This window comes from Mirounga leonina, unplaced genomic scaffold (assembly GCF_011800145.1).
Source record: "Mirounga leonina isolate KUSES-001 unplaced genomic scaffold, KU_Mleo_1.0 Mir_91, whole genome shotgun sequence".
Taxonomy (NCBI): Eukaryota; Metazoa; Chordata; class Mammalia; order Carnivora; family Phocidae; genus Mirounga; species Mirounga leonina.
This window is the reverse complement of record NW_023270839.1, coordinates 40,099,368-40,114,704: the sequence shown is the minus strand read 5'-3', so window position 1 is coordinate 40,114,704 and position 15,337 is coordinate 40,099,368. Positions and strand designations below refer to the sequence as shown.

At 37.3% G+C, this 15,337-nt stretch overlaps 1 protein-coding gene across 4 annotated transcripts in view; it reads left to right on the top strand.

Moving 5' to 3' along the window:
* DENND4A (DENN domain containing 4A) overlaps positions 1 to 15,337 on the top strand; it is a 136,417-nt gene that overhangs the window by 77,403 nt on the left and 43,677 nt on the right. The gene's annotated exons all lie outside the window — the stretch shown is intronic.

Below are 15,337 nucleotides of genomic sequence, written 5' to 3'. Positions count from 1 at the left end.
TACTTGTAAGGCTGTTTAAAGAAGTCCATCACGTTCAAATTTATGTGACTAAAAGAAAATCAGTGATTTTTGAGGGCAGGGGGCATAACAGCCAAAGTACAGCTCATCCCTCAGTATTCAGAAATCAGCTCAGTTCTGAGTTGGACTCAAAAGTGTCCTTTACTAACTAAAAAATCAGTACCAAATATGTCTTACAGAATGAGAAATGATTCTAACTATGCCAGATGTAATAGGAAAAACACTGCATTGGGAATCAGGACAACTTGAGTCCCAGCTCTTATACTTGTGATTTGAGTCAAGTCATCTAGTCTTTCTGTGTTGTTTTCTTACCTATGTTTAAAATATATTGTGAGGGGGGAGGAGCAAGATGGCAGAGGAGTAGGAGACCCAAATTTCGTCTGGTTCCAGGAATTCAGCTAGTTATCAAACCATTCAGAACACCTACAAACTCAACAGGAGATCGAAGAAAAGAATAGCAGCAGCGCTCTGAACAGAAAAGTACCCACTTTCTGGAAGGTAGGACGTGCGGAGAAGTGAATCCGAGGCAATATTCGGGAAGACAGACTGCGGGGGGAGGGGGCCTCCCGTCAGCTGGCTACTGGCAAGTAATAGAGCAACAGAGTGCAAAATTGGAACTTTTAGAAGTCAGCTCCGCTGAGGAACGTTGCTCCAGTGGCTAAGCGGGGGGTGGAACCCTGGCTGGGACAGTGTGGTCTCAGGACCCTTGGGGTCACAGAAAGACTGGGGGTGTCTGAGTGTGGCAGAGCTCCCAGGTATTGGAGCAGGGAAGCTGGCTGCAAAGACGGAGCCAAGGAGTGGGCTCTCAGATCGGGGTTGCCATAAACTGTGACCTGCTCTTCGAGCAAGGACCCAACAAGTGGCAGATCCGGGGAGACTCCCCTTCCTTCCCCCCCCCCCCCAGAGGAGCGGCGGAGCACACCGCAGGAATCTGCTGGGTTTGGAGACTCCAAACAGGGTCATGTGCCAGAGGTAGAAACACTCGGTCACAGGCCAGGTGAGCACAGAGTGTGGCCAGAGACCGGGGAGACAGGAGTGATTGACTGCTTTTCTCTGGGGGCGCACTGAGGAGTGGGGCTCTGAGCTCTCAGCTCCTCCGGGACCAGAGATTGGGAGGCTGCCATTTTCATTCTTGTCCTCCAAAGCTGGACAGAAAGCTTTCAGGGAACAAAAGCTCCCGAGAGCAAACCCAAGCAGATTACTTAGCCCGGCCCCAGCAAGGGCGGGGCAATTCCTCCTCCAGCAAAGACATTTGAGAACCACTGCAACAGGCCCCTCCCCCAGAAGATCAGCAAGAACAGCCAGCCAAGATCAAGTTTACCAATCAATGAGAACGGCAGAACTCCAGTGCTAGGGGAATACAACACATAAAATTCATGGGTTTTTCCCCATGATTCTTTAGTCTTTCAAAGTTAATTTTTTAAATTTTCTTTATTTTTCTCCTTTTCTATTTTTTTAGTTGAATTTTTCTTCTTTCCTTTTTCAACCAACATCTTATCAATTCTTTTTTTAATCTTTTTTAATTTTTCATTTTTACAGTCATATTCTATCTCTTCATTGTATTTACCCTTATTTTTGGTATATATGTAAGTTTTCCTTTCTTTAAAATTTTGAGATACAGTTTCTTCTAACAGACCAAAATATACCCTAAATCTAGTGTATGACGTCCTAGTCTCCCGCCTGATCACATTCTCTCTTTCTTTTTTTAAATTTTTTTTCATTCTTTTTCAACCAACTTCTTATCAATTCCTTTTTTAAAATCCTTTTTAATTTTCAATCTTTACAGTCATATTCCATCCCTTCATCGTATTTACCCTTATTTTTGTATATATATAAGTTTTTCTTTCTTTAAAATTTTGGGAGGCAATTTCTTCTAACAGACCAAAATACACCCAAAATCTAGTGTGTGGCTGTTATATTCACCAGCCTGATCATATTCTTTTTTTTCCCCCCCTTTCTTTCCCCCCCAGTTTCAGGTTTCTTCTGATATGTTTAGTGTATATTTTTCTGGGGTCATTGCTGCCCTTTTAGCATTTTTTTTAACATTTTGTTCTCTCATTCATCTATTCTCCTCTGGACAAAATGACAAGATGGAAAAACTCACCTCAAAAAAAAGAACAAGAGGCAGTACTGACTGCCAGGGACCTAATCAATACAGACGTTAGTAAGATGTCAGAACTAGAATTCAGAATGACAATTACAAAGATAATAGCTGGGCTTGAAAAAAGTATAGAAGATACTAGAGAACCCCTTTCTGGGGAAATAAAAGAACTAAAATCTAACCAAGTCGAAATAAAAAAGGCTATTAATGAGGTACAATAAAAAATGTAGGCTCTAACTGCTAGGATAAATGGGGCAGAAGAGAGAATTAGTGATATAGAAGACCAAATGATGGAGAATAAAGAAGCTGAGAAAAAGAGATAAACCACTACTGGATCACAAGGGGAGAATTCGAGAGATAAGTGATACCATAAAGCCAAACAACATTAGAATAAATGGGATCCCAGAAGAAGAAAGAAAGAGAGGGGCAAAAGGTATATTGGAGCGAATTATAGCAGAGAACTTCCCTAATGTGGGGAAGGAAACAGGCATCAAAATCCAGGAGGCACAGAGAATCCCCCCTTGAAATCAATAAAAATAGGTCAATACCCCAACATCTAATAGTAAAACTTACAAGTCTCAGAGACAAAGAGAAAATCCTGAAAGGAGCTCGGGACAAGAGGTCTGTAACCTACAATGGTAGAAACATTAGATTGGCAGCAGACCTATCCACAGAGACCTGGCAGGCCAGAAAGGACTGGCATGATATATTCAGAGCACTAAATGAGAAAAATATGCAGCCAAGAATACTATATCCAGCTAGGCTGTCATTGAAAATAGAAGGAGAGATAAAAAGTTTCCAGGACAAACAAAATTTAAAAGAATTTATGAACACCAAACCAGCCCTACAAGAAATAGTGAAAGCGGTCCTCTAAGCAAAGAAAGAGCCTAAAAGTAACATAGACCAAAAAGGAACAGAGACAATATACAGTAACCGTCACCTTACAGGCAATACAATGGCACTAAATTCATATCTTTCAATAGTTACCCTGAATGTAAATGGGCTAAATGCCCCAATCAAAAGACACAGGGTATCAGATTGGATAAAAAAACAAGACCCTTCAATATGCTGTCTGCAAGAAACTCATTTTATTTTATTTTATTTTATTTTATTTTATTTTATTTTTTAAAGATTTTATTTATTTATTTGGCAGAGAGAGACACAGCGAGAGAGAGAACACAACAGGGGGAGTGGGAGAGAGAGAGAAGCAGGCTTCCTGTGGAGCAGGGAGCCCGATGTGGGGCTCGATCCCAGGACCCTGGGATCATGACCTGAGCCGAAGGCAGACGCTTAACAACTGAGCCACCCAGGTGCCCAAGAAACTCATTTTAGATGCAAAGACACCTCCAGATTTAAAGTGAGGGAGTGGAAAACCATTTACCGTGCTAATGGACATCAAAAGAAAGCTGGGGTGGCAATCCTTATATCAGACAAATTAAGATTTTAAACCAAAGACTATAATAAGATAAGGAAGGACACTACATCATACTTAAAGGGTCTATCCAACAAGAAGATCTAACAATTTTAAATATCTATGCCCCTAACATGGGAACAGCCTATTATATAAGCCAGTTAATAACAAAATCAAAGAAATCACATCAACAACAATACAATAACAGTAGGGGACTTTAACACACCCCTCACTCAAATGGACAGATCATCTAAGCAAAAGATCAACAAGGAAATAAAGGCTTTAAATGACACACTGGACCAGATGGACTTCACAGATATACTCAGAACATTCCATCCCAAAGAAACAGAATATACATTCTTCTCTAGTGCACATGGAACATTCTCCAGAATAGATCACATCCTGGGTCACAAATTGGGTCTCAACCGGTACCAAAAGATTGGGATCATTCCCTGCATATTTTCGGACCACAGTGCTTTGAAACTAGAACTCAATCACAAGAGGAAAGTCAGAAAGGACTCAAATACATAGAGGCTAAAAAGCATCCTACTAAAGAATGAATGGGTCAACCAGGAAATTAAAGAAGAATTTAAAAAACTCATGGAAACAAATGAAAATGAAAACACAACTGTTCAAAATCTTTGGGATGCAGCAAAGGCAGTCCTAAGAAGAAAGTATATAGCAATACAAGCCTTTCTCAAGAAACAAAAAAGGTCTCAAATACACAACCTAACCCTACACCTAGAGGAGCTGGAGACAGAACAGCAAATAAAGCCTAAACCCAGCAGGAGAAGAGAAATAATAAAGATCAGAGCAGAAATCAATGAAATAGAAACCAAAAGAACAGTAGAACAGATCAACAAAACTAGGAGCTTGTTCTCTGAAAGAATTAATAAGATTGATAAACCCCTGGCCAGACTTACCAAAAAGAAAAGAGAAAGGACCCAAATAAATAAAATCATGAATGAAAGAGGAGAGATCACAACCAACATCAAAGAAATACAAACAATTATAAGAACATATTATGAGCAACTATATGCCAGCAAATTAGATAGTCTGGAAGAAATGGATGCATTCCTAGAGACATATAAACTACCAAAACTGAACCAGGAAGAAATAGAAAACCTGAACAGACCCATAACCACGAAGGAAATTGAAGCAGTAATCAAAAATCTCCCAACAAACAAGAGCTGAGGGCCAGATAGCTTCCCAGGGGAATTCTACCAAACATTCAAAGAAGAATTAATACCTATTCTTCTGAAACTGTTCCAAAAAATAGAAATGGAAGGAAAACTTCCAAACTCATTTTATGAGGCCAGCATTCACTTGATCCCAAAACCAAACAAAGACCCCCATCAAAAAGGAGAACTACAGACCAATATCCCTGATGAACATGGATGCAAAAATTCTCCCCCAAATACTAGCCAATAGGATCCAAGAGTACATTAAAAGGATTATTCACCATGACCAAGTGGATTTATTCCTGGGCTGCAAGGTTAGTTCAACATCTGCGAATCAATCAATGTGATACAATACATTAATAAAAGGAAGAACAAGAACCATATGATCCTCTCAGTAGATTCAGAAAAAGCATTTGACAAAGTACAGCATCCTTTCTTGATTAAAACTCTTCACAGTGTAGGGATAGAGGGCACATACCTCAATATCATAAAAGCCATCTTTGAAAAATCCACAGCAAATATCATACTCAATGGAGAAAAACTGAAAGCTTGTCCCCTAAGGTCAGGAACATGGCAGGGATGTCCACTCTCACCACTATGTTCAACATAGTTCTAGAAGTCCTAGCCTCAGCAATCAGACAACAAAAAGAAATAAAAGGCATCCAAATCAGCTTTTTGCAGATGATGTGATACTTTATGTGGAAAACCCAAAAGACTCCACCCCAAAACTGCTAGAACTCATACAGGAATTCAGTAAAGTGGCAGGATATAAAATCAATGCACAGAAATCAGTTGCATTTCTATACACCAACAAAACAGAAGAAAGAGAAATTAAGGAGTCAATCCCATTTACAATTGCACCCAAAACCATAAGATACCTAGAAATAAATCTAACCAAAGAGGCAAAGGATTTATACTCAGAAAACTATAGAATACTCATGAAAGAAATTGAGGAAAACACAAAGAAATGGAAAAATGTTCCATGCTCATGGATTGGAAGAACAAATATTGTGAAAATGTCTATGCTACCTAGAGCAATCTATATATTTAATGCAATCCTATCAAAATACCATCAACTTTTTTCAAAGAAGTGGAACAAATAATCCTAAAATTTGTATGGAACCAGAAAAGACCCCGAATGGCCAGAGGAATGTTGAAAAAGAAAAGCAAAGCTGGTGGCATCACAATTCTGGACTTCAAGCTCTGTTACAAAGCTGTAATCATCAAGACAGTATGGTACTGGCGCAAAAACAGACACATAGATCAATGGAACAGAATAGAGAGCCCAGAAATGGACCCTCAACTTTATGGTCAACTAATCTTTGACAAAGCCAGAAAGAATGTCCAGTGGAAAAAAGACAGTCTCTTCAACAAATGGTGTTGGGGAAATTGGACAGCCACATGAAAAGAATGAAACTGGACCATTTCCTTACACCACACACAAAAATAGACTCAAAATGGATGAAAGACCTAAATGTGAGACAGGAATCCATCAAAATCCTTGAGGAGAACACAGGTAGCAACCTCTTTGACCTCATCCGCAGCAACTTCTTCCTAGAAACATCACCAAAAGCAAGGGAAGCAAGGGCAAAAATGAACTATTGGAACTTCATCAAGATAAAAAGCTTTTGCACAGCAAAAGAAACAGTCAACAAAACCAAAAGACAACTGACAGAATGGGAGAAGATATTTGCAAATGACATATCAGATAAAGGGCTAGGATCCAAAATCTATAAAGAACTCATCAAACTCAACACCCAAAGAACAAATAATACAATCAAGAAATAGGCAGAAGACATGAACAGACATTTCTGCAAAGAAGACATCCAAATGGCCAACAGACACATGAAAAAGTGCTCCACATCACTCAGCATCAGGGAAATCCGAATCAAAACCTCAATGAGATACCACCTCACACCAGTCAGAATGGCTAAAATTAACAAGTCAGGAAACTACAGATGTTGGCAAGGATATGGAGGAAGGGGAGCCCTCCTACACTGTTGGTGGGAATGCAAGCTGGTGCAACCACTCTGGAAAACAGTATGGAGGTTCCTCAAAAAGTTGAAAATAGAGCTACTCTACAACCAGCAATTGCACTACTGGGTATTCACCCCAAAGATACAAATGTAGTGATCCGAAGGGGCACATGCATCCCAATGTTTATAGCAGCAATGTCCACAATAGCAAACTATGGAAAGAGCCTAGATGTTCATCAAGAGATGAATGGATAAAGAAGATGTGTGTGCGTGCACGCACACACACACACACACAATGGAATATTATGCAGCCATCAAAAAAATGAAATCTTGCCATTTGCAACGATGTGGATGGAACTAGAGGGAATTATGCTAAGTGAAATAAGTCAATCAGAGAAAGACAAGTATCATATGATCTCACTGATACGAGGAATTTGAGAAACAAGACAGAAGATCATAGGGGAAGGGAGGGAAAAATGAAACGACGAAACCGGAGAGGGAGATAAACCATAAGAGACTCTTAATCTCAGGAAACAGCAGGGTTGCTGGAGTGGAGGGGGGTGGGAAGGATAGGGTGGCTGGGTGTAGGACATTGGGGAGGGTAGGTACTATGGTGAGCACTGTGATTTGTGTAAGACTGATGAATCACAGACCTGTACCCCTGAAACAAATAATACATTATATGTTTAAAAAAAAGGTAAAAAAAATATATATATGTATATATTGTGAGGAGAGATCATTATGCACATCTCCCAGTGTTCAGAGTAGTGTTGTATGAACTAAAAAGTAGAAAACATGACTATTTTTTATATTTTGCTGATTTTTATTTGACTTTATAGAGTGGTAGTTCATTTGGTTTTATCATTTCATGACATAGAAATGTTTGACTTTTGAATGACTTATACATATGAAGAACAAGTTCAGATCCTTCAATTTAGAACACTTGATGGTTGGTTGATGTAGAGAAATACTGTTCTGGTGCTGATAGAGAATTAACAGGTTAAGGTGCCTAGAAATAATCACCCTAGTCCTTGAAATGCTTTGGAGTAGGGGAAAAAATGGATATATGCCATTATCTACTTAGAACTCATAATCCCTTTTTCCATAGAAACATGGATATAAATAGTGATTAGCTATGGTTCAACTGGTGCAGGGCTTCAGTGTTCTGCTAGAAAGATATCTATTAAATTTCTCTCTGGTAGATTGGTACTATAACCACCTTTTAGGACATTTTTTAAAAACCAAAGTTTATTGAGATATAATATACAAATAGTAAATGCACCTCTGAAATGTACAGTTTGATGAGTTTTGGCAAATACAGATTTCCATGTGACCATGACTCCAAAACATAGAACATTTCTATCAACCTAATTTTGAATACTCTATTTAGAAGTGGACTTTTAGAACACTGCCTTTTTTGTAAGTTGAACTCTGCCTATATAGAGCTTCAAAATCCTGTTTGAGTGGTAATGCCATAGCTCCTTGACAGTTTTGTTTTCATTGCAGCATTGTGCCAAGAACTTGGTTTTCACTATCTTAATCAAATCTGTAGGTTTGCCTTATTTGGTGCTTAATAGAAAGAATAAATAAATAGAAAGGTGTGTGGTAAATAGAAAAGTGTGCTTTAAAACATAATTTCTTTGAATCCTTTTTTATAGGAATACTTGTTTTGTTTTATATAAAAAATGATGTTTCTGGGGGTGCCTGGCTGGCTCGGGGGTAGAGCATGTGACTCTTGATCTGAGGGTCATGAGTTCAAGCCCCACGTTGGGCGTAGAGCCTTTTTTTTTTTTTTTTTTTAATGATGTTTCTTACAGCATTATGCACTTTTAAAGTTTTTCCCCTCTGGTGCTGAACTTCCACTGGTCATCCATATATGCTCATTGAGCTTACCTTGTGAACAGTGGCATACATTTGTGTAATACTTTGTTCCTGTGCCAAACTAACTGAATCATAAGGGACTAAACTAGTGACCAGAGTTTTGCTAATAGCATACTTTAGCCAATACATTAATTAATCCACATGGGAACACTAAATTTGTTGTAGGAATCCACTTAACCGTGCAAACGACAGAAATCTTGTATTGTTCCCTTTTTCTACTTACTTTATGTATCTTGTTCACAAGTTTGTGTTTCAACTAAGAATTCATACAGTAATGTCAGTATCATATGGTTTTTAAAATACTCATTAATATTGTAAGACATATAACACTTTTGCTAGGTACCTAGGGCATCATGTTCTAAGAAGGGTATTTTATCACTGATAATTACTACATTATATTGTCTAGGAATTTCTGAAAGTAGGTCACCTGCTATTTACTTGGAGTCAGTACAGGACCTGAGAATAATTGCTTAAAGAATATACATTCTGTCAAAAAAAGCCAGTCCCATTAAATGTGTAACCATTGTTTCTGGACAGATTATTTTCCTGAAATGCTATTCACCTACTCAAAATCTAGATCCAACAAAAGATCACTTACATATAATGGAATCATGTTGCACTTAAAGATTTTAGTGACTAAGAAAATTAAAACTCAAAATTAACTCACTAAAACATAGTTACTTGTATTTGCTTTATTATAATTCAAGGAAGTTTTTATTAGAGAAAATAACAAAATGTCACAAGATCCAAAATATATCTTAATAACCTTCATATGCAGTTAGAGGTTAATTGTATTCCTAGTATTATTAAGCAGAACTGTCTGAAATAGTAAATAATTATATAGTACTGTTACTACCTTTCATATTATAGTACCACAATTTAAGTACACTTAGTACAAGTGAGTACTTGCTTTTAATCTGCAAATGTTTTATGAATATCAGTAATACTTTTAAAATAACCATTTATGTAGGGTTATTTCTTAGTTGGGTGACTTTTAACTTAATTTTTTAAGTGAACAGATCCTTTTACCTCTGGCAATTTAGCTATGGGAAATAAGTAGTATTTATATATAAATTACATATTATATATTTATATATAAGTTTTTATATAAGTTATATATAAATAATAATATATATAAATTAACTACCTAAGTCAATCCATGATTAAGATTGAATAGGAATTAGACATATTCCTATTTTTTTAATTTATTTTTTTAAGATTATTTATTTATTTGACAGAAAGAGACACAGCAAGAAGGGAACACAAGCAGGGGGAGTGGGAGAGGGAGAAGCAGGCTTCCCACTGAGCAGGGAGCCCGATGTGGGGCTCGATCCCAGGACCCCGGGATCATGACCTGAGCCGAAGGCAGATACTTAACAACTGAGCCACCCAGGCGCCCTGACATATTCCTCTTTTGATCTTAGCATATTCAAACAGAAAACATTTGCCCAACTTTAAAAAGCTAGAGTGGGTAATGCTGAATAGGAATTAGAAAAACAATGTATGAGAATTATTTGAGTTTCATTTATGACTAATTTAAGAACCATGTGTTCTTGTTCTTCGTATGATTATGTTTTAAATCCTTACAATCTGTTCCTATAGGAGGGTTCTTAACTCAGGGCAGGTTTGTGTAACAAATAGTCTGGTAAGATTTTTCTTAGTCTCCCAAGCATCCCTCTGCAGTGTTCTCTAAGTATATTAATGTCTTGTGGAAAAAATATGAAGAGAATATGAAAATTACTTTAATTTTATCCTGTCGTGGGTGTTGGATTTCTTTTTCTCCCAATGGGCAGATGTCACTGTGCTTTCCAAAAGACAGAAATGGCCAACTGATACATGTAGGATGTATATAGCATGGCTGTTTTTATAATGTTGAAATGCGATTTTATTGGTATACAAGTTAAGGAAAATATCTTTTCCCAGGGTACTGAATCTACAGTGCAAAATTTTAATATTTTAATAGACTTTACAGTACTGAGAATTAGAGCAGTTGTCCTCATAACAGGTTTTTTTCTATGTGAACAAAATGGCTGGAAATTTAGGAGCGCCTGGGTGGCTTAGTTGGTTAAGGATCTTGGGATCAGCTCCCCCTCCCCCTAGTCGGGCTCCCTGTTCATCAGACTCCCTGCTTCTCCTGCTTCTCCCTCTGCCCCTCCCCCACACGTACATTCTCTCTGGCTCACTCTGCTCTCTCTCTCTGACAAATAAATTTAAAAAAAATAAATAATAAATACAAATTTAAAAACATCTGTTGTTCATAGACAAGCAGTTCACTCTTGTAATAGTCCATCATGGAGACAGGAGTAATTTCCAACTTTCTTTCCAATGACTTTGGGTATTTGTTTTAACCATCTCTTCTTTTTCATTATCACTGCTGCCCTTATAATTAGATTAACCACACTTCATCTGCATAAAAGGTTTGTGTGTAGAGCTTCTCATTGTTCTTGGGTTACCCATGGACACCGTATCCTATTGGGATACCTATGATTTTGAGTTATCACTGACATATTCCTAATGCTGTTGTTTTAAAAATATTGCTCGGTTTGCTAATAATGGCTCAGGTGTTCTCTGTTTTTATTGAAAGTTTAATTTTTAACAATATTATTAAATGACTAATGAAACAGGAAGTGTGGAAAATAAGAGAGAGAAAAAACTCTGTAAAGCCCAGTGCCCTAACTAATATCCATTTGACATTCACTTTCAGTGTTGTTTTCATAATTATAATGTAGTTTCCCAATTTTTTATACAACCAGATCTTATAAGCATTTTTAATATCACAGCCAAATCTCATAAAAGGAAATTTTCATTTTTACTGCAGTAAAACATAATAATCTAGAAAGTCAAATAGTTTTCCAAGGCTTTGGTTCCATTCCTTCCTGCCCCTAGTTTCTACTCCCCGAAGGCAACCACTTTTCTCTTTCATCCATTTCTTCAGCTATTTACCTTAAGATTTCCAAATAACATGTTTTTATTGCTGCTGATTGTTTTTTATCCATTAATGTCATTCCTACCACACCACCTGAATTCTCCCAGTGTCATTATAAGGAATTTTGCTCAAATGGTTGTTCAGTGTTAATATTATTATCACTTTTATATAATCCTAGCTAGGCCACATATATATTGTAATTAGATTTCCTTTTATGCATGGATTTTGGTTTCTCCGAAGTTAATAATTACTGTATTTCTTGTTTTGTGTCTACTATTAATTCATCTCCAAACTCTTCTACAAAAGTGAAAAATCTAAAATCTCAATTTTTCCAACATATCAGGTAATCTAGCCATTTGATTTTTTTTTTTTTTTTTTTTGCTGGAAATTTCCTTTTGTATTCTAATCTGAACTGATTGCTTGCTAGTCTCTCATCCTGGTTTTTTCCTTCACCATCATCTTGGGACTTATATTGACTTCTCTCCAGAGTTGGATCCCCTGCTTTCTGGCTTCAGTAACTTCTTTCGTAGTGTATTTCCTTTTTATGATGGAGCACATCTTCCAGTAGCTTAGTGAGAGAGAGTATGTGAGAGATAAACATTTTTTGATGCCCTGTCTGTAAATATCTTTATTCTCTCCTAATACTTGATTGCTAATTTGGTTGGATGTAAAATTTTAAAATCTTCTAGCTTTGAATGTTATTGTTGAGAGTAACATCTGGTCTAATGCTATGTTGATTTCTGACCTTTTGTGCCTGATCTCTTTTTCTCTCTGGAAGCATTTAAGATGCTTGATGTTCTAAAGTTTCATAAGGATATGCCTGGTAGAGGCCTTCTTTTCTTCATTGAGTTGAGTACGTGAAGGCCCTTTTACTCTGTGGACTCGTTTTCTTCAGATTCTGGGCAGTTTTCCTGCATCCCATTTCTTTCTTTACTCTATTTCTTTGGTTCTCTTTTTCTGAAGTATGTATTGTTTGGATATTGGCCTTCCTATCCTGATCCTCTTAACTTTTTCATCCCATTTTCTGTTTTTCATCTCCACTTTCTGGGAGATTTCTTCAAGTTTATTTTCCAGCTTCTGTAGTATAATTTTTACTTCTGTCACATTTATAATTTCCCTGTCTCTTTTTTATAGCATCTTCTTTTCATGGATGTAGGCTTATTCGTTTTAGTTATTTTGAGCAGTTTTTTCCCCTTGCATTGTCTCTGCTACTTCTTAGTCAAATGTTGCTTTTAATATTTGTTTTATTTTCCTTCAAGTTATTAGTTTTCCTTGTGTAATCTTTGGTCAGTATTTCAAGAATGAGGCACAAAGAACTCATTGGAGCTTTAATGGGAAGGTGAGGCTTGGAGCTTCCTTAGGTATGAGATTGATGATCATAAAGGAACTCAGCTATATCGTTAGAGTCCCTGATTGATCGGTGTCTATAATTCTTTTCGTTTAGGCTGCTTAGCTTCCCCAAGAGGTTATCTCCAGTCTTTAGCCTGAGGAGTGTAAGCCTGATTGCCAATATTCTCACAACAGAGTGGGGAAGGTAACTGAGGTTTTCCCTTGTTGTAACATGTAGGCTTTTACTCACTTCACCTGTTTTTATTAGCCTCCTTCATCTCCCACAGCTCTGTCTGGTGTCCTCAAGTCTAGAGTCCAGAAGTTCACACAGAAAGACCCAACCTAGTCTATGGCCACGGTGGGGAGAGGTAGTGGCCTAATACTGGGTTGTGTCAGGGATCTGGGAGTCCTTAAATGTAGGCTTTTAACTAATTCTCCTGCTTCAGCTCCATGTGCACTCCCATCTTCAAGGTCATCGAGCACTTTTCATTCCTGACCTTTCTGAGACTCTACACAGCAAAATGGCTAGATTTTTGGCTTTTTTTCTTTTATCCCCTCCCCAGTGCTGTGGCTTTCAGCTTTCACAGGTCACATCGATCTACTTTGCAGCTTCTAAAATGTTTTGAACTCCAGCTGTGCTATTGTCCTCTCTCCAGTTCATTTTGTCTTTGCTGGGTTTTTTTTTTTTTCAATCCCCTTACTTCTCAGTTTGGTGAGATTTCAAGAGGGAGTGAAGGTAAATTGTTGTGTTTAATTTGTCTTGTTCAACCAGAAGTCTGCGTGGTCTTTGCTATTTTAATTTTTAATGATTGTATATTTCATCTATTTATCATACTTCATTCATTTACCTGTTTTTTGAAATATAGGTGACTTCCAATGTATTGCTATTGCAATCCTGGAAAAAAAAAATCTTTCATGCTGATAGGTTTTTTTTTTTTTTTTTTAAAGATTTTATTTATTTATTTGACAGAGAGAGACACAGCGAGAGAGAGAACATAAGCAGGGGGAGTGGGAGGGGGAGAAGCAGGCTTCCCGTGGAGCAGGGAGCCTGAAGCCGGGCTTGATCCCAGGACCCTGGGATCATGACCTGAGCCGAAGGCAGACGCTCAACAACTGAGCCAGCCAGGCGCCCCCGAGGTTTTTTTTTTTCACGTTAGGTTATTTCCTTAGAATAAGAATAAGGCAGATGTGTTTAAACATATCTTTACCAGGGCACCTGTGTGGCTCAGTGGTTGGGCGTCTGCCTTTGGCTCAGGTCATGGTTCCAGGGTCCTGGGATCGAGCCCCGCATCCGGCTCCCTGCTCCGCGGGGAGCCTGCTTCTCCCTCTCCCACTCCCCCGCTTGTGTTCCCTCTCACGCTGTGTCTCTCTCTGTCAAAATAAATAAATAAAATCTTAAAAAAATAAAAATAAAAATAAATAAACATATCTTTACCAATTTTGAGTACCATCAGGGTATGTGATTATCCAGTTTACTGTATCCTTGCTTATTTCACCATATAAAAGTTCTTTTTTGACAGGCTAGAAAGAAAGGTACCTTTTATATACTGATTTTTAACTATCCTTCAACAGAATTGAAGTAAGTGCTTATTCTAGGGGTGCCTGGGTGGCTCAGTTGTTAAGCGTCTGCCTTTGGCTCAGGTCATGATCCCGGGGTCCTGGGATCGAGCCCCACATCGGGCTCCCTGCTCAGTGGGAAGCCTGCTTCTCTCTCTCCCATTCCCCCTGCTTGTGTTCCCTCTCTTGCTGTGTCTCTCTCTGTGAAATAAATAAATAAAATCGTAAAAAAAGAAAAAGAAATAAGTGCTTATTCTAAAGCAATATATTCTACTTTGCTTAAATTTTTATTTTGAGCATTTATTCTTTTGTAATTTTTGGAAAAAACCAATAAAACTAATACATATTATTTTTTAATTGGAAAATAACAATATAAGGAAGAAGACAATTCATTGCAATAATACCATTACCCAGAGGTAATATTTTGATAAGAGTATACATGTGTGAGAGAAAAACATGAATATATATATATACATATGTATATATGGCATACATATTCACTCTCTTTTAAAAAATTAGAATCAAATATATGTAGTATGGGTTTTCTTCATTTATCATTACTTTGTGAACATTTTTCATGTCTTTAATTATTCTGAAACATCTTTATTGTTTTCTAGCATACTGTATGGATATATCATTAAGAACATTCTTTAATCTTGGAGATTATAGCATGTAATACTGTGAAATTATAACTGACAATTTATGTAAGAACACTCTGAATGTTCAGCTTTTTTTAATAAGAATTAGAAAAATTTAAAAGCTATACCTGTCCTTTTGTGGTATATTGTGCCTTAAATCCTTATCTTAAAGAGTTAACTTGGTAATAATTCTTGTTCTCCCATTTATTTCTGACTGATAATATGATATTCTCTCTAACGTAATAAAGTGCCGTGGGTTATATTTTGTCTTATGTATGACATCTTGGTGGGGTTTTTTATATGTTTGTTTTTAATTTTT